Source organism: Tursiops truncatus, chromosome 10, assembly GCF_011762595.2.
Source record: "Tursiops truncatus isolate mTurTru1 chromosome 10, mTurTru1.mat.Y, whole genome shotgun sequence".
NCBI classification, from domain to species: Eukaryota; Metazoa; Chordata; class Mammalia; order Artiodactyla; family Delphinidae; genus Tursiops; species Tursiops truncatus.
The window spans coordinates 34146352-34164756 of NC_047043.1; the positions used below are offsets into that span (position 1 = coordinate 34146352).

An 18405-nucleotide genomic window follows, 5' to 3' on the forward strand; every position below is an offset into this window, starting at 1 on the left:
CTAAGTCCTTGTGCGCCTCCAAAAATGCCAAATCCAAGGCATTCCCTTGAACCAAGTTCTAGAACCTTAACAAAAAAAAGATAAATGTGGCGTAACTTGTTCCTAGTGAACCCAAGGTTACTCAAGGAGAACACTGCTTTATTTCCTAAGCCCTAACAATCTAGCTGATAACTTAGCCATCTGAGCTGGCCTCTCCTATAAGACATGATGCATTTTAATCATCACTCAGGAGTTTTTTTACTGGCTCCACTTTTTCTTTCTTTATAAACTTTGTGACACTTTTTAAAAAATGTCTGCTAGCATTTATTAAATGTATCTGAGCACAGAACTTTCAAAACATTTTCTACAGATTTTCTACCAAAGATATTTTAAGAAATATTGCCCTATACAATCCAAGAATTACACATCTTTTCTACAATATATACAAACCTCAGGTTATTCATGCAAAGGGATTGATCCTTCCTTCCCTTTATCTATCTATCTATCTATTAAATTAGGAGTTTGGGATTAACGTATACACACTACTATATATAAAATAGATAACCAACAAGGACAGACTGTGTAGCACAGGGAACTATACACAACATTTTGTAATAACCTATAAGGGAAAAGAATCTGAAAAAAAATAGCTATTTATGTATGTGTAACTGAATCACTTTGCTGTACACCTGAAACTAGCAGCACATTGTAAATCAACTGTACTTCAATTTAAAACAAGACTTTTTTAATAGACCCAGGAATACCTAACATAACACACTATCCAAGGTTGCCTTGTATTACTGGTCATCTTTTCTGCGTTTACGTATTGCCTCTCCACAGCTACAGTGAAGGCTCCTTGAGGGCAGGGGCCATGCCTCCTGCTTCTTTGACATCTTCCCCCCTTTATGGCTAATAAAATGTCTTGTGCTTAGTGGGTGCTCAGTAAATATTTTTTGGTCAATTGGCAAACAACCTGTGCTCACGGAAAAGGAGAAGAGGGGTCTTTATCAATCAGTCCAGAAATATTGATTGAAATCTCTGATTCCTAGTACTTAAGCTATCAGGAACCCTTGAGTGGAACAAGGGGACAGTCTCGAGGCTGCGGGTAGAGGAAGCAGCCGGCAGACAAGTGCAGAATCCTGGTTTATGTTGACAAAGGCCTGCAATAGGCTGGCGGCTGAGGAATCAGGGAGGAAGTGAGAGGTTAAAGCTCTCCAGGGGAATTGATAGCCAATGGGGAAAAAAAAAAAGAGTGGGTGGGATGAAACCCTGGCATCCCACTGTCAGGCTCAGTAAAGCACTAATTCTGTTAGGCAGATAGGGGTGGACTCCCCTGGGTCCTCCGCCCATCGTCAGTTTAGGATGATGATGCAGAGTCCAGACAAGGTCCCCTTGGTTTCATCAGCCTCCAAAATGCAGCTGCAGCTGGCGGGCAAGACTGCTTTGTTGAGGGCACAAGCATGGGAGGGCAGGTCCTGAGGCGTGGTGAGGCTGGGTGGACGGCAAGACGGGGCTCTGCGGCGGGATGGGCTGACGTCTGGGAGGACCCGTGAACCCTCTTCTGCCTTCACTTCCTCGACTTCTCGCTCCCTCACTCTCCCTCCTTGCCCTTCTTTGCCTTCAGTCCCTGAGCCAGGCTTTACCAAGGGCAGTCAGGGCGGGGGCCGGGGGCTGGCATATAGCTGGCCTACTCCGTTAGTCTTACACTAGCCGTTCACAGCTCTGACTGCTCTGATTGGTTGGTGCCAGGCCATAACTGTCTTTCCATATTTTTAAGGTCTCCCCTGAGTACAAGAAATGAGGTGGAGTGGCCTCAGGAGGAGGGAAGAAGGAAGAAGTAGACAGAGACCCTCCAAACAGGAAGTACCATCCCCACAGAGAAGGGCCCTAACTGCACCCACCCCGGGAGCGCCGCACACTTGCCCTTTTAAGGGCGGGCTGCTCACAGCTCCTCAGTGTGTTTATGTTCCTGAGGATGCCCTCCTCCCCAGGAACCCCTCTTAAGCCTGTCCCTTCCTCCCTTTCTTGGGGCCCCTTCTGAAGATCCAAGGCTAAAACCCCAGGCCCTCAGCTGGAAAGCATCTAGCTTCACAGCAGAGATCTGAAGATTGAGGTCCAAGGAGGAAACGTCTTATCTGAGGTCACACAGCTATGCGGACAGAGCTGGGGTTGAAACCCAGGACTCCAGCATTCAGGCTGTGGTCTGGTCACTACCCTCACCAGAGCTCCTCCTTCCATGTTAATGCCCCTTGTCCCCATCTTGCCCCAGCCCCCCCTGCAGCCTTCCCCCACCAGAGAAGACCAGACTCTACAGCTCAGTTTAGAAACAGCTCCAGGAAATTCCCCAGTGGTCCAGTGGTTAGGACTCAGCACTTTCACTGCCAGGCCCCGGGTTCGATCCCTGGTTGGGGAACTAAGATCCCGAGAGCCACATGGTATGGCCAAAAAATAAAAAACAAAATAGTATTTAAAAAAAAAAGAAATTTTTTTTTTTTAAAAAGAAATAGCTCCAATAAACAAGGTTCCCTGTAGACCAGGAGAGGGTTATGGAGATTCCAAAGGCCGCCTGCTTCTCCTCCACTGGGAGGAGCTATCTCCATCTCCCACCGCCCTGATTTCTCTCCTGCTCTAACCCCTGCTCTAACCCCCCTTCACTCCAGCAGGGACTTTGAAGTCAGATGGACTAGGATCTGACTCCTGGCTTTGCCTTCCCATCTGGGTAACCCTGAGCAGGAGGTCTTAACCTCTGAGAACCCCAGGTTCCTCATCTGTGACACCAAGGTAACAATGGCATTTTCCTCACTGGGTTTTGGTGAAGAATAAACAATATAAGTAAGTAAAATGCCAGGAGCACCGCAGGCGTTCAATAAAGAAAGCAGCACGGCTGCTGTGCCTTCATTATCACGATCACCGGCAAAGTGAGACTTGCCCTGCCCAGAGCCTGAACCGTGAGCCCTTCTCCGGGCACAGACGGGGCCACCAAGGCCTGGCATTGTAAGAACTTGCTCAGCCAGATTTAAGAAGCCACCCATCTTTGTCTTTGGTAACTGGGACGTCTGAACCAGAGGATCAGGGCTTTTCCTCAGGCTCTGAGCTACCTCTAGTTGGAAAAGTAAACCCCTGTCCCTGACCCTGGGCAGGGAGTGGAACTGTGGAGGTGGCCAGAGCGATTCATTTCTGCAAAATCCTTTTACAAAGAGGAGCCATGGAGGGTCTCCCCATCAAAGGAGAATTGAGATGCAACATGGAAAAACAGGAAGCAACAAAAAAACAAAAGCCAGTGGACTTGAACTTGGGCCTGAGAAATTGATCCCACCCCACCCCCACCACCCACCTTTCTCTCCATGGAAACTTCCCCAACACCAACAGCTCCAAGCCCTCCATTTCCTGTCTGCCTGCCCCCTCCCCTTCTCCCCGTGGGGACAAGGTCCTCCCAGGACTATCAGTCCCTAAACCCAGACCAAGTGGCCCATGATGCCAAACCACCCGGTCACCACCAATAAGCCCTCCTGTAATTCTCTTGGGGTCTCCAGTCCTCTGGGTCTGGCCAGACTTCACCTCATCACGGCCTCATCCTTCCACACTGTGGAGAAAACATAGCTCCTTAACTCAGGGGACAGGGCTAGTCACGAGGCAGCTGTGGGTCGGGGGCCACAATGTCATCCTCTCTGGGCCTCAGTTACCTCTCTATGCTGTGCCAGGGTTCAACTGAAGACCTCCAAGGGCCCCTTCAGGTCTAACCGTCCACATTGCCTGGCTCAGTCTCCTTCCCAAAGATCCCCTCAGGGGCTGTCCTCAGCCTACACTGGGCACTCCTCCCACATTCCACCCCAAGCCAGGAAGCACTTCCTATTACTTGAGTCCAGAACTCCCATTTGGTTTGCAAAGATGAGAATCTTAACCCTTAACCCCAAACCCTGGCCCCAGCTCCTCGACAGACCAGTTTTTATTTACATTAATTAAAGCTTCAAAATCCCCATATCATTAGTGCTTACTCCTAAGTCTTAAGTTAGAGCCGAACAATGTTAGTACTTGAGCCTTTGGTATTTGCCGGACACTGGGCTATAGCTACCTCTCATTCTGTGAGATGGATGGTACCGTTTTAAAGAAGTGATTTAAAGAAAAAAACAAAAACAAAATCCTGTGGTTCAGAGAAGTTAAGTAACTTGCCTAAAGACACACAGCTAGTGATGGCATAGCTAGGATTCAAACACATGACTGACTCTAAAGCTACAAAACACTAAGCCATAGGGCATGTGTCCAAGGAATACCTGACCTGAGATCTGCTCAGAGCTTTCTCAAGTGTTCCTTAGATCCAGACTCAATAATTCATGACTGAGCATTTCTTATGGGCTGGGCCAGGTGTTTTCACGGTTCCACAATCTCATTTCAGCTTCACAGTGACCCTGTGAGGGGGTTATTACTATTATCCCCCCGTACAGATGTTGAGATTGAGGCTTCAGCAGCTGTCACGTGGCTTATCAAGGACACCCAGCAGCTAAGGGACACAGCTGGAACTGCAACGAAATATCCTGACTCCAAGTTCAGTGCTTTTGGCCCAGAACCAAAGCTGACTCATAAACCCTTCCTTTAGCTCTTGGGATTGATGCTGTGACTTCGGGATGTTCAAGTTGCCTTTTCCTATCCCCTCTCCTGAGCTCCATACGTGGGGGTAACAGGGCAAGGATATGCTGCTGCACCTCTCCTTGGCCACATCTCAAGTGCCAACTAGGAGCCAGGCCCTGAGCTGACAATTCTGTGCTTTATCTCATTTATTGCCCCCAACCCTCCAACAGCATGACTATCCCTTCTTACTGATCCTTAAGCCTCCCGAAGATCAGGCAGCTTGCCCAACAACCACATCCTGTGGGTGAGGGGCTGGGTTCTGAGGACCGCGGTGTCACCCTTGAACATACACGCTCTTAACCAGTTTCTAGACCGTGTGCTGAACACTGACCTGGGTGGTGAGGACGCAGGAGTAAACAAGGCCTGGTCCCTTTCCTCGAGCAGGTCCCCTTCTAGCGGGGGAGCCGAGGGAGTCAAGGCAGTGACAATCCAGAAGGATGGGGTGAGAGAGCCTGAGAAAGGGGACCTGGACTAGCCTGGGGGGTAAAGAAGAAGTCAGGGAAAGCTTCCAGGAGGAGGTGATATTGAAGAGGGGTTTTTTTGTTTTGGTTTTTGGTTTCTGGATTTTTTGGCTGCGCCGCACAGCTTGTGGGATCTTAGTTCCCTGACCAGGGATTGAACCCAGGCCCTTGGCAGTGAGAGCACGGAGTCCTAACCACTGGACTGCCAGGGAATTTTTTTTTTCTTCTTCTTTTGGCCACAGCTTGTGGGAACTTAGTTCCCTGACCAGGGATCGAACCCATGGCCCCTAGTCTTGAAAGAGATAAGAGAATTAAGGAAGGGTGCAAGGGGTGGGAAAAGGCATTCCAGGCAAGGCAACAGCATAAGCAAAGGCACGGAGAGAGAAACAGCACCGAGTGCGTGAGGCCAGCGTCCTGTTAATTTGTGGCTACACTGGTAGGCAAAGGGAATCAACAGGGTGTCCAAGGACCCTGACTTGACAGCAGAGCTCAGGCACCCTGGGGAGCCTGCTCCTTTGCCCTCTTCTCCCGACCAGGTCCCCCCGGGGTCCGGGTCTGGGAATGGGGCCCAGAGCTCCCCAGAGATGCTGCACGAAACATAAGAAATGTAAACCATGTCCAGTTCCCCAGGCAGGAGATTCCTCCCTACATACTGACCCTTCATGTGCCACTGGGCGTCACCTGGGAAATGGCCCCAGGCCCACCTTATCCAGGACCCGGTTTCCCAAGCGTCTACTTTTTCCATCCCAGGCCATACTTCCGGAGCCTTCTGCCTACCCATCCCTCCACCACCCAGCTACACCACGCCTGCTCCCACTTCAAGTCTCTGAAGACCCTCCCCCTCGTGCTCTGTGGATAGCAAACAGGCTTGGGACCCCGCACAAGCTCACCCCTGCTTCCACCCTGAAGCTGCCCGAATTGCCAACATCCAACTCTACCCCACAGACTTGGTGGGGTTCTGTCCAACTGCCATGAGCTCTATGTGGCTTCAGATAAGTTACTTAGCCTCTCTGAACCTCGGTTTCCTCATCTGTAAAATGGGGAAACAATAATACTACTTACTTCATAGGGTTGTCGTAAGCACGAAATTAGTTAATATTTGTAAAGTACCTAGAACAGTGCCTAGTAATAGTAAACACTATTAATAGCTATATAGATAAGCCACTGTTATAATTATGAAAAAACCTGAAAAAAAACCTGAAAATGGCTGTATGTATTACAGAAAGGTTCTCTATGTGAATGAGTCTTACATATTATTACAGGGGTTGGCAAATATCACAGGGGTCAAATCCAGCCCACAGCCTGTGTTTGTAAATACAGTCTGATTAAAACACAGCTACACCACCTATTCATCGTCTATGACTGCTTCGTGCAACAGAGACCCTAGGGCCCACAAAGCCAAAAATATTTCCCCCCTGGCCCTTTACAGAAAGTTTACTGATCCCTATGTTATTAGGTTGAATCATATGTAGCTGACAGTGTTCAATTCTTTTCAGTCTACAAAACTATCCATTTCATATGTTTCAACTTAGTATAGCACACGAGCTCACCACGAATCCTGTCTTACCCATTAAAACACGAGTGCCCCGCTTTAAATCCAGTGACTCTGATCATAATAAAGTTATAATGATCAGTTTTTGAACATCTACCATGTTCAAGGTTTACCTCAAACGTTTACCACACTCCTGTAGGGTAAACGCGATCTCCGCCCTGCTCCCCTCCTTTACAGGTGGGGAAATTTGGGACTCAGAAAGATGCAAAGTGTTAGCCTAGGACTCAAACCAGGTCTCCAGACCCCATGTCTACCACACTGTCCCCGCTGGGTGCTGTCTAAGAGGCTGCTGGGAATGAGATCCACCTCTTACTACGACAAAAAAATGGAGTTTGTGAGCACTCCTAGACAGCGCTCGGCCACGTGGTGGCCAGGGCCCAGTCGTGACTTCCCTGTCCTTCTCAGGACAGAACTCAGAACGATCTGACTTGTATTGTGAGCCTCGGGCAGGGCTGGGGAGGGGGCGGGGAACACTTTCAAAAATAAGCAAGCTCTCTTTCCAGGACTGGGGAGCTATTTTTAGCAGCCGCCTAAATTATGGTTTCCCCTCTGCTCTGGGAAAGGCAAGAAAGTAAAAGTAAACTCTTGTAGCCCCAGGGTCCCCGCTGCAGGGTGGGTGAAGAAGGAGAGAAAGGGGCGTCTTGCTGGTAAAGTGAAACTGAAAAAGTCCCCAAAGTGACATTTCTCTGACTTGGGGGTGAGTGTGGAAGTTGTGGATTTTCCAATTGGTTTTCTCATTTTGAGACATGATAAAGAGAACATAGATTTCTTTGTCTCACCAGGACAGAAAACAAGCAGATAGTAGCTCTCCAAGGCCATGGTCAAGCATGCCTTCGTTCATTCATTCACTCACTCTTTCATTCATCCATCCATTCATTCCCTGAGTGACTACCATTCACAAAGCAATTTTCTAGGTGCTTTAGATGAGCCAAATCCCATCCTCAACCGGGTTTACAGTGTTACTGGGGAGGCACGTGTAGAAACCACCAGGATGCAAGGGAGAGAAGGAGGGAGGGAGTTCCAGGCTCTGGGACTGCAAGGAGGGGAGAGTGGCTTCTGGCCGGGGTGGTCTGGAACATTCACCAGAGGAAGTGGCATTGAAGCTAGGTCTCAGAGGAAAGAGGTCAACACGTGCCAGTGGGAGGGTCCAAGAAACCCATTCACGACAAAGGCGTGCGAGAGTGAGGACCCGGCATCCAGGTGAGTGAGGAGCCAAAGGAAGTCGCTTCGCCAGGCTGGGACGCAGGGCTCAAAGAGGTGCAGTGGAACACAAGCTGGGGACCCGATAAAGGCAGGCTCTGAACGGCAGGCCGAGGGGGAGGGGGAGGAGGAAGCAGCTCAAGGATGGCTGGTTTATTGGCTGATTCGTCGATTGGCTTATAGTAAAGGAGAGCCCGTGAGGCGTGATCCGAGCTGGGATTTGGACGAACAATTCTGGTGGCACCGTATCAGGGTGGATTACAGGAAGAGACGGGAGAGGGAGAAGAGTCAGGAAAGACGGGAGAGGGAGAAGAGTCAGGAAAGACGGGAGAGGGAGAAGAGTCTGGAAGCAGTTCTGTTTGATTCAGAGTTAATGAGGCCCTGAGCTGCCAAAGAGGAGAGAAGGGAACAGATGCCGGGGATGTCACGGGGGGGCGTGCGTGCCCGCACGTGTGTGACTGCATGAGGGGGCTTTGGCAACACACAGACTGGGCACAGAAAGCAAGGACTTGAGCTGAGAAGGGGAGGGAGCTGTGGGGAGCTCTTTGGGCCACAGCTGTGAAGTAAAAGGGATGAAGGAATTTCAGCACCCAAGTCTCTGCTACCCATTAGAGCCAGAGGCCCGGGGCTCCCGGCCAAAGGGAAACCACCCAACACGTGACAACCCATCCTCACCCCCTTCTGCTTCCGGGAAGCTGAGCCCCTCCCCTGGCCCACACCAATGGGGCTGCTTTATTGAAGGGCTGCAGGGAAAACTACCCACAGCTTCCTCCTGGGCCATCCTGCCAGGTCTCCCACCAGAGCGCCCAGTGTACCGAGAACTCACAGCATTCTAGGCAACCCGGGGCCTGGGAGAAGCTCCCTACTGCCCACTCCTCCTGGGGTCCCAGACAAAGGCATTCTGTCACTCATGAAGGTGGGACCTCGAGGTCCCGTCAAGGCAAGCCGGCCCTGGGACCCTCGCTGGGCCTGTGCACCTGGTCACACTCTGGACCCTGGGCTGTGTCTTCCCCAGGTGCAGTGCCATCGTTACAGACCTGCTAGTCCCACTCTGCGTCCTGCACTCACACCAGAAAAGGCCCTGCGTGTGTGTCGGGGCCTGGCTGGACATGAATCCTGGATCACAGGCACTTTCCAGCTCTCCAGGGTGGGAAGAGTAGGGGAGGACAGGGGCGGGGGAGGGGGGCTGAGCTAACTCCTGGATGCAAGTGACTGAAAAGGCAGACCCAGGGGGACCCCTCACCTGCCCCTCACTCTTGTTCATACAATTACATCCATCTATTCATTCACTCTGACAAATATTTGTTGAGCACCTAAGTACCCTGCTAATAAGAGCTGGAAAAATACAAGGGTGAACGAGTTCAATGTGGCGGGGAAGGGAGACACTCAAATGAACATCATAAAGTGTGGATATGGTTATGATAGGCGTAGTACAGGTGTGTGGGTCTGGGAATGTCTGCAGAGCTCTCTCCCAGTGGGGGGTTCCATTCTACTCCGAGCTCCCTGTTCATACAAAGGGTTTAGAGGGGGCATTGTGTAGTGGAAAGGGCACCGGGAGATAATCAGAGAAACCAGCAAGGGTTCAGGACCAGACATGCATCCCAGGGTCACTAATGCTATAAATGACTGAAAACAGCCAAAATGTTAAAACATAAGGACTGGTTAAATAGACGATAGATAGATAGATAGATAGATAGATAGATAGATAGATAATAGATAGATAATAGATGATAGATAGGCAGATAGACACACACACACGTGTGACAGCTTGAAGTAATTATCTTTGGGTTGCTGGAGTTTAGGGTTATTTTTCTTATCCTTTTCTGGATTTTTTCAAATTTCCTACAATGAGCGTTTATTCTTTTCATCAGAAAAGATAATATTATTTTTAAAAGAAGAAGATAAACAGTAGACTAAAAATGAGGAGACTCAGGTTCGAGTCCCAACTCTGCTCCAGCAGGTTACCTGCGCAAGACAGGAATGACCTTGGCTAAGAGCATCATTTCTCTGAGGCTTGTCTGTGAATGAGGAGGTCAAACCACACGCTTTCCAGAGTTCCTTCCACACCAGACACTAGGCTCTGTGCCACAGAACACACGAGGTGCTAAATGACGCTGGTTGAATGGAATCCTATCCCCTGAGCTCCATTAGTTCATCCTTCATTCAATTGTTCATTCATTCCACCTCCACTGTTTTCAGCAGTTACTCTATGCGTAGCAGTGCTCCTGGTGCTGGGGATTTAAGGGCAAACTACGCAGATATAGCTCCTGCCCTCACAAAACTATAGTCTCCCAAGCTCCAAGTCCCCTTCCATTGTTCTTTTTCTTCCCGCCCTAACGTCCCATCCTGTTAATACATTTTTTACCTTTTCTCCAAAATGCCTCAGGTGCATCTGTTTCATTTTCAAACACCAAGCTCCAGACCTGGTCCAGCCCCACAGGATCTCAGGCTGGGACCAGGGCCGAACTCTCATTTTTCCCCTCTCCCAGCATTCTGCAAACAGCCCTTTGAATAACATTTCTAGGAGCACCTGATTCTACACTGCTAGGGTCAGCATCCCTCAGGGTTCCCAATCCAAACTGAAAGCCAACCGCTTCCATTTTTAGGATGAGCCATGTGGTGGGGCTCACAAATTTCATACTAAACCAGCTTGGAAATCAGATCTCTATCCACGTGTCAGGGAGGACTGGAGCGCTCACTGCCGGTGCGAGTGCAGAGTGACACAGCCATTATGGAAAACAGTTGGGCTGTTTCTTAAAAAATTAAGCTTACACCTCCATATGATCCAGTCATCTCATGCCAAGGTGTTTTCCCAAAACAAAGGAAGCACAGGCACATACAATGTCTTATTCATGAATGTTCAGAGCAACTTTATTTGTAATAGCTCCAAACTGGAAACACCCCAAATGTCCATCAACAGGCGAATCAATAAAAAAAAATACTGTATAGTGTATCCATAAAATTGGATATTACTCAACAATAAAAAGGAATGAACTATTGATATACGCCACACGTGGATGGAGCTCAAAATAATTACACTAGGCTTCCCTGGTGGTGCAGTGGTTGAGAGTCCGCCTGCCGATGCAGGGGACACGGGTTTGTGCCCCGGTCCGGGAAGATCCCACATGCCGCGGAGTGGCTGTGCCCGTGAGCCATGGCCGCTGAGCCTGCGCGTCCGGAGCCTGTGCTCCGCAACAGGAGAGGCCACAACAGTGAGAGGCCCGCGTACCGAAAAAAAAAAAAAAAAAAAAAAAAATTACACTAAGTACAAGGAACCAGAGCATAAAAGGGTACACACTGTATGAGTCCACTTGTCTAAAATTTGAGAAAATGCAAACTAACCTATAGTGAATAAAACCGGGTGGGTGATTGCCTATGGAGAGGGTGGAGGGCGGGCAGGGAGGGGGTGGATTATAAAAAGGCACAAGGGAAATTTGGGGGACGATGGTCAAACATGATCTTGATGGTAGTGATGGATTCAAGGGTACATACATATGCTAAAATGTATCAAATTATGTACTTGAATTATGTCAAGTTTATGGTATGCCAATTACACCTCAATAGAGTTGTTAAAAACAAACAAAACACGTCTGTTCCTAGCCTCACCACCTCCAACTGCCAAGGGCTCTGGCCACTGCAGCTGGCAACCCTCTAGAAGATTGCTAGTATCATAAGCTGCTCTACAGGTTCTAGGAAGGACCTCACCGCCCAGAGGTGGGGGGAAGGGGAACAAGGCGCTCCCTCCAGGCCCAGGCCTCAGCTGGTCTGGTCTGGTCTGGTCTTCCAGGAGACGGGTGGTTTACTGTAAGGAGTGTATGCTTTCATATTAAGCCTGTGGCTAAGTTACTTAGGGCCTGTGAGCTTCACTGCCTTCATGGGCACATGGACGACAAAGCCCACCTCCCACGGCTACTGTGAGCATCACACAAAGAGCACATATCAAGAAGCCGGCACAGCACTAGGCACATCACAGGCCCTCCAACCAGGTTCCCTTCCCCTGTCCCGGCCCCAGCCTCCGCCCCAGTGGTGGCTAAGGTTCAGGGCTCTGCCCATGGAAGAGCCTAGTGAAGCACAAGCCCGGTTTCACCTGGAGGTCTCTGGGGGGTAGACCTGAATTGACAGCAGCCCCAGGCTTCTGGGTGGGTTAAAAATAAGGTACTTTCAGCCTGGGAATTTGTTAGAGGCAGATGAGATGGCAAAGGGGACTGAGAAAGGTGGCCATGACTTGGAGTTTCTAGGGCAAGACATCAGGAGGGATGTGGGTTTGGGGTGCGGGGATACACAACCCTTGCACACTGGACAAGCAAGTATAGGAGATACTCAGAAATGACCAAAGAAGAAAGGGAGGGAGGGAAGACATTAATGCATGTTGGCATGTGAGAGGGTTGGATGCTATGGTGCAGAGGTATATGTATGGGGTGGTGTGTATGTTTATGTTTATAGCATGATACGTGTAGTGTGTGTGTTTGTGTGTGTATGTGGTATAGTCTGGACGTGTAGGTGGTGTGTGTATGTATGGTGTGCGTACATGTGTGTTCATCCCCAGGAAACAAACACACAAGATTCTACTGACTTTCAAGTCTCTGCACAGAGAAGACCCAGTGTATGAGCTGAGGAAACAGTAATATCACTGATAACCAGCCCCCACGTCAATTTCAAATCAGCCCACGTTTAGTTTATAAGGAGCTGCCCAAGCATAATATTCAGGAAATGTTACTGTGGGGAAGGCAACGTCTTGTCTTCAGTTTCCCGTGAACCACACTAAGGCCCGGGAGCAGAGATCCACCAGAAGATTCTTGTACCTGCCATGGACCAGAGGCCAGGTGTTCACATTCATCATCTCATTTAATCCCAGGACAACCCAGCAAGGGCAGTATTTTTGACTGATAAGGACATTGAGGCTCAGAACCGGGAGATGACACCCACACTAGGGCTCTCTCCTGTGAAACACCATCTCATTCCAACCTAGTTTCAATTCAGTTCCGGAGCGTGTATGTACACATGCACGTGTGCACATCCCTCTGGGTGTATGTGTGTGTCCAGCAGATGCAGCTGGGTTTCCTTTGGTGTCTATTATAATGGGGTGTACACTCCCTCTGCCATTTGAAATTTTGGTGTTATATTTTAGCCACTTCCCCAATAAGCCTGAGGTGGAAAAAAACAAATAGCTGACAATGTATACCCAATCTATTCCATGCTCCATATTTTACAAGACAGATATTCAGCACATTTTTAGAAAGAAGGATACTAACATTTACTAAGAGCTAGGCTAGGCTCAAACTTTCACATTTATTATTTCACTTAATTTATTCCAACATCCTACAAAGATGATATTGTGCATTTTTACATACAGGGAAATCAAAGCTTAGCGAAGGTGAGCAACTTGCCCAAGTTAGCAGGGTTCATAAAACATGTTGAACCTCAGTCTAATTGATTCCAAAACTCAGACACAGCCTCCCCATGGCACAGAAACGGCAGCATCACGGTAAACGGTCGCCCCCCCCACCCCCCCAGCCATGGAATCCTCTCCATCCCTTCCCCATCACCCATCCCAACTACCTCTCAGGGAAGAACTCAGCACTAGCACAGAGAAGCCCTGTACCCCAGCCACAGACAGCAATCCAGCCCCATCATCTTACCGCACACCGAGTCACAGAAAGATCCAGGTTATCCCATCTTCTGGACCAGCCTCTTGGGTATGCGAGCTGGGTACCTTCAGAAGGGCCCCGGGCTTGGTTTAAGGCTCTGCTGTTGCCGTCTTGAAATCTTTAATAATTTTTGAACAGGGAGCCTTGCATTTCCATTTTGCACTGGGGCCCGTGAATTGCGCAGCTGGTCCTGCCCATCTTCTAAGGCAGCCAGCTCGGGCAGCCTTTCCCAGGAAGAGCAGCCCAGCCAGCCACTCCCTGTGTTTCCAAAAATGTTACCCACAGTCCCTGAATGGTCAGGACAGAACAGAGACAAGTTACTTTAATCTGGGGTGGCTTCCTGCCCGAAGGGCCTTGAAGGGCCACTCAGTAACTTCTGGCCTGTCCCCCACCCTCATCTTTTCTCCTTATCCCACCTCACCCCTCCGCTGCAGGCTCCCTGGTCACTCCTCCCTAAACGCGCCATTGCTCAAGGGATTAAAATTCCTAGAGGGCTTGGACACTTCCACTTTATCTCCAACTCCCCCCACCGGGCTCTTTCCGCACACACAGCAGGAACTCAGTAAGAGCGGATACATCAGATACATTACAGTATGTACTTCCTGAATTCTTGACTATCCGTTATAAAGCCTATCACCAATGTGAGGGCTTTACATAACTCAAACGTTGCGTGTCCTTCTGCAATTGGATAAATACTAAAAGCAAGAAAATGTGTCAGCTTTGAAACAGAGTTCAAAACTTGGTTCTGCTGGTTCTATTGGGTTGGCCAAAACGTTCGTTCGGGTTTTCCCGTAAGCGGTTCACGGATGAACTTTTCGGCCAACCCAATACATCTGGGTCGGCAATATTATCCCTCACCCCATCCCCATGCCCACCTCTGCTTCCTGCCCCTCCTCTCCCTCCGCTATGCAGGTCCTACCTTCTCCAAGCAGCCTTCCTACCCATTCTCGTCTACCTGAATTCTCCCAAATAAACTCAGAGCCCCTGTTGTCTACTCTGTTTCTAGGACACTGCATCATATAGTACTCTGTGGCACTTGTGTTATTTAATGTACTAATTTATCTTTTTTTATGCCAATGAGCTTCTCCCCCATCTAGACTCTGAGCCCCCTGAGAACATGACATAGTGCCGTGTATGCAGCAGGTCCTCTTCCTGAATGAAAGTTATCTCATGGCAGGGGGTGGGAGTGGGTTAGAGAGAGAGGAGAAAGTTATTAACCCCAGAAATAAATCTTCATGGAAAATCCAATGAACTCAGGTCCTTCAACCTTTCCTCAGAGTCCAATGGAGGTCAAAGGCATCCAGACCTTGGCCAGACACCATCAAGGTGTCTCAAGCGGCACTCAGCGAGGCAAAGGTGTGCGCCTTCACAAAACTGCGTGGTTCAATGAGATCTTGGCACTCCCAGACGCAACTCGGGACATTTTCATTTCTGTTTGTTTCTACTCTCCCCCCTCCCCACCCTCCAGCAAACAAAAGGCATCTTGCATATAAAAGGCATACGATATTTTTCCTCTCTGTGCTTCCAGGAACGGGATGTTTCCTCCAAGGGAAACGAGACCTTGGCTGTGAGACCTCAGGCTACAGAAGCTAGGGTTTCCTCTTTGGAACTCAGACCATCCCCTCCATAGTTCCCAGTCTATGCATGGACTCCCCCATTCCTCAATCACCTTTCTCTGACCCTGACACCCCTGCAAGCTGTGTCCTGATTGTCTCCATCTAAGGGGCCTTATTTACCCAGCAGGGCCCCTCATGTCTCCCCCTCGCCTCCGTCCTCAGTGCCCACCTCCCCTGAAAACTGCACTTGTGCGCATCAGTATCACCTCCTTCCATCCTGTTCCCCCTGCAGAGGCCCTCTTCCCAGTTCCCTCTTCGCGGTGTTTCAGAAGGATGTGAAATCTGAGCCGCATGTCCCCACGCTCCACACACACTCTCTCTCTCTCTCTCCTTGATTTCAACCAGCTGATCCCCGTCTGGAACACTCCGTTCTGGGCCCTCCCCCTCCTCCTGGCCACTCACCTGGCAGCCTGCGCCCTTCCCCACAGGTGTGGGTGTAGGGCCCCTCCTCAGCATCCTGCCTTTCTCCCATCAGAGCCACGGCTGCTTCCTGAATTAGCGTCACTCTCACTGGGCTGTGAGGTCCTTGAGGTTGGGGACAGTGTAGCACAGTCTCTCAGGAACCCTGTGCCCAGCGCAGGGCCAGGCCCGCAGCAGCTGTGCTGGGGCTTTGCCAAGGTTCACACCTCGGGTCTCTGTCCTTCTCCCTCACCCTTCTCCCTCCCAGAAAACCTTCCATCTCTTTATTTCAGATAAATTCAGCAGCAGCCACTCTCGAAACCTCCTCTCCCCCATCTCCAGCTCGCTTCCAACTACCCACATTTCTGTTCAGAAGCACTGGCACCGCCCCCATCAACTTCCTCTCAGACCGCCTTCACCTCCTTCCCCCTTCGGACCACCCCTGCTTTTCTCTGTGAATGACTCCACAGTCCGAGGTTCAAACCACAGAATCATCCTGAACTCTTCCTCTGTCTTGAGAACTGCTACATGCCAGGTATTTGCATGTATTATCTCATTTCATTCTCACATCAAACACTGAGAAGTGGGTATTAGCATCCTGAGTTTACAGACAAGGAAACTGAGGCTCAGAGAAGTCAAGTGACCTGCCCAAGGTCACAAGCCCATAACTGACTGGGCTGGGGTGAGAGGCAGGTTTTGACAGGCTGTCCAAAAGCCCACCAGGTGCGCGCGTGCACATGCGCACGCATACACACACATACACACATGCTGTTCCCTCCTTTACGTTATAAATTATCCAATCAGTCTCCACGCCCAATCGATTCCACTTAGAAATGCTTCCTGTATGGGCCCTTTGATCTCCCATGTGGACGCTCAGGCCCCACTCAGACACACAGGACATGGCTGTGTGGTCACAGAGTCAGGGGGTGGGGGGCCATGAGTCCTGCACATCTAGCCGGCAGCACTGACCTCACCTCGCGCTCACTCAGGGAGCTGGTACGTGCTCTTAGCTTGGAACCATTTCTTCAAGGCCCCATCCCTTCTTACTGATTCGGTTGTCCTCCAGCCAGGCTGAGGCTGACCCCTTTCTTCTGGACTCCACCTGCACCCTATTAATGCTCCTCTTGGCCTCAGACCAAAAACCCTCAACAAGCTACCCACCTGGAATACAGCCTGTGTTTCCAGCTCTCTTCCTTCAATTTAGCTCTTGGTTTTCCCACTCTCAGCAGATCTCCAGGGACAGTGCATCATCGTAAGAGGCTTCTCAATGATGCAGATCCCAGGGCCCTGCTCTCAGAGTTTCCAGGCCAGTAGATCTGGGAAAGGACCCAGGAATCTGCATTTTAACAAGTTCCCCAAGGGACTGGGATGCAGGCGGTTTCATTCACTCTCCATCCCCTTCTCTTTCACCAGCATTTGTACCAACCTTTTTCACAAGTCACCCCTTCTTTCCAGAGCTGTGATCAAATCCCCCAGGTTCTCATCTCGGGCTACACAGTAGAATCATGGGGCATTTTGAAAAATATCTATGCCTGGATCGCAACCAGAACCAATTAAAACAGAATCCCTGGGCAGGTGTGGGGGAGCCACTGGGGTGAGCAGCTCCTCCTGCTTTGCCCAGGACTGTCCCAGTTTTAATCCTGAAAGTCCCACATCCCAGGGAAGCTCTCAGTCCTGGGAAAACGGGATCAGTCATTCACCCTACAGGGCTCTGGAATTTGCAAATCTCTCCAGGTGATTCTAATTTGCAGCCAAGCTTGCCAAACACTGGACCCCATCTGGATCGAGAGATGCCCCTCCCCCCGGCATTCCCTCCAGCCAGCGCCTTTTGTTTTCACACTTAGCTCAGGTGATCTCAAAATGTGTCTCTAGACCAGCAGCATCAGCGTCACCTGGGAACTTGTTAAAAAAAAAAAGGTACAGCCAATTCTAAATAATTTGCTCTTCTCTCAGCTGCAGAGAAATCCTTTGTGAACCCCTACCCAGAGTCACCGACATTTACTGCCTTGAGTGAAGTGAGAGGGCTAAGGAGTTAACTGGTGGTGGAGGGTTGAGGCTGGGAGCTCAGTCCTCCCCAGGGAGGTTTAGTGGTGACCAGAGGGGCCTAGGTTTTGATTCATAGGCAACACACTTTTACTGACCACTAACTAATTAGCTGCCTTGTTTATGGCATCTCATTAGATTCAACAGTAACTCTGTCCAGCATTTGGTGTTGGGATTTTGTGGGGTCCATACATAAAACTTTCCTCTTCTGGCTCAAGTTCAGGACCAGTTGAGAAACAGATACATGAAGCAAACAGATAGAGGTCACGGTATCAGCCACGTTCCTGACAGAGCTGTGGGAGTAAGCGGCTGTGTCTCTCTGGCCAAACGGACTTGCTAATGTCTCACCCATGAGTGAGGCCAGCTGACATGTCCAGTCCTCGGCATAGGAGGGTGACCGTGGACCTTCCCGTAGGAGCGGGCTCCCGACCTCAACCCCCAGAGCTGGCCAGATGCGCCCCCTGCAGGTGGCAGAGCCCAGGGAAGGGAGCGAGCGTAGGCAGACCCAGTTCATAACCTCCCAGAGCCATTGGTTAGAGGTGCCTCACTCCTTCCCCTGAGGAAGTGATGGGGAGGGACAGGCCAAGGTTCTCCACCCCTAGGTCCATTTCAGCCACTCATGCCCTGATCCCACCCTAAGACATGCTGGCCTGGTCCGGGGAAGGAGCCGGGCATTGATAACTTGTAGAAGTTGCCCAGGTGATGCTAAGGTGCCATCAGTGCTGAGTCACCACTCTTGGGAGCCCCTCTCCTGGAAACGAGGAGCCAGGGATGCTCCCCTCTAAGCGTGGGGTTGCTTGTATTTCACAACCAGGGGAACAAGGTCTCGGGAACCTTAAGCAACTTGCCCTATGCCCGGAGCGGGTCAATGGAATCTTAGG

At 50.1% G+C, this 18405-nt stretch overlaps 1 protein-coding gene across 6 annotated transcripts in view; it reads right to left on the bottom strand.

Annotated features, from left to right (window-relative positions):
• The window catches only part of DAAM2 (dishevelled associated activator of morphogenesis 2), a 114041-nt gene that overhangs the window by 50396 nt on the left and 45240 nt on the right, over nucleotides 1–18405 (bottom strand). Inside the window, exon 1 of one of the 6 annotated variants that reach the window (XM_073810752.1) lies at nucleotides 13458–13476. The exons of the other annotated variants lie outside the window; for them this stretch is intronic. The gene's annotated coding sequence lies outside the window, so the exon portion shown is untranslated. Of the gene's footprint in view, nucleotides 1–13457; nucleotides 13477–18405 lie in introns of those variants that run through there. 6 annotated transcript variants of the gene reach the window in all.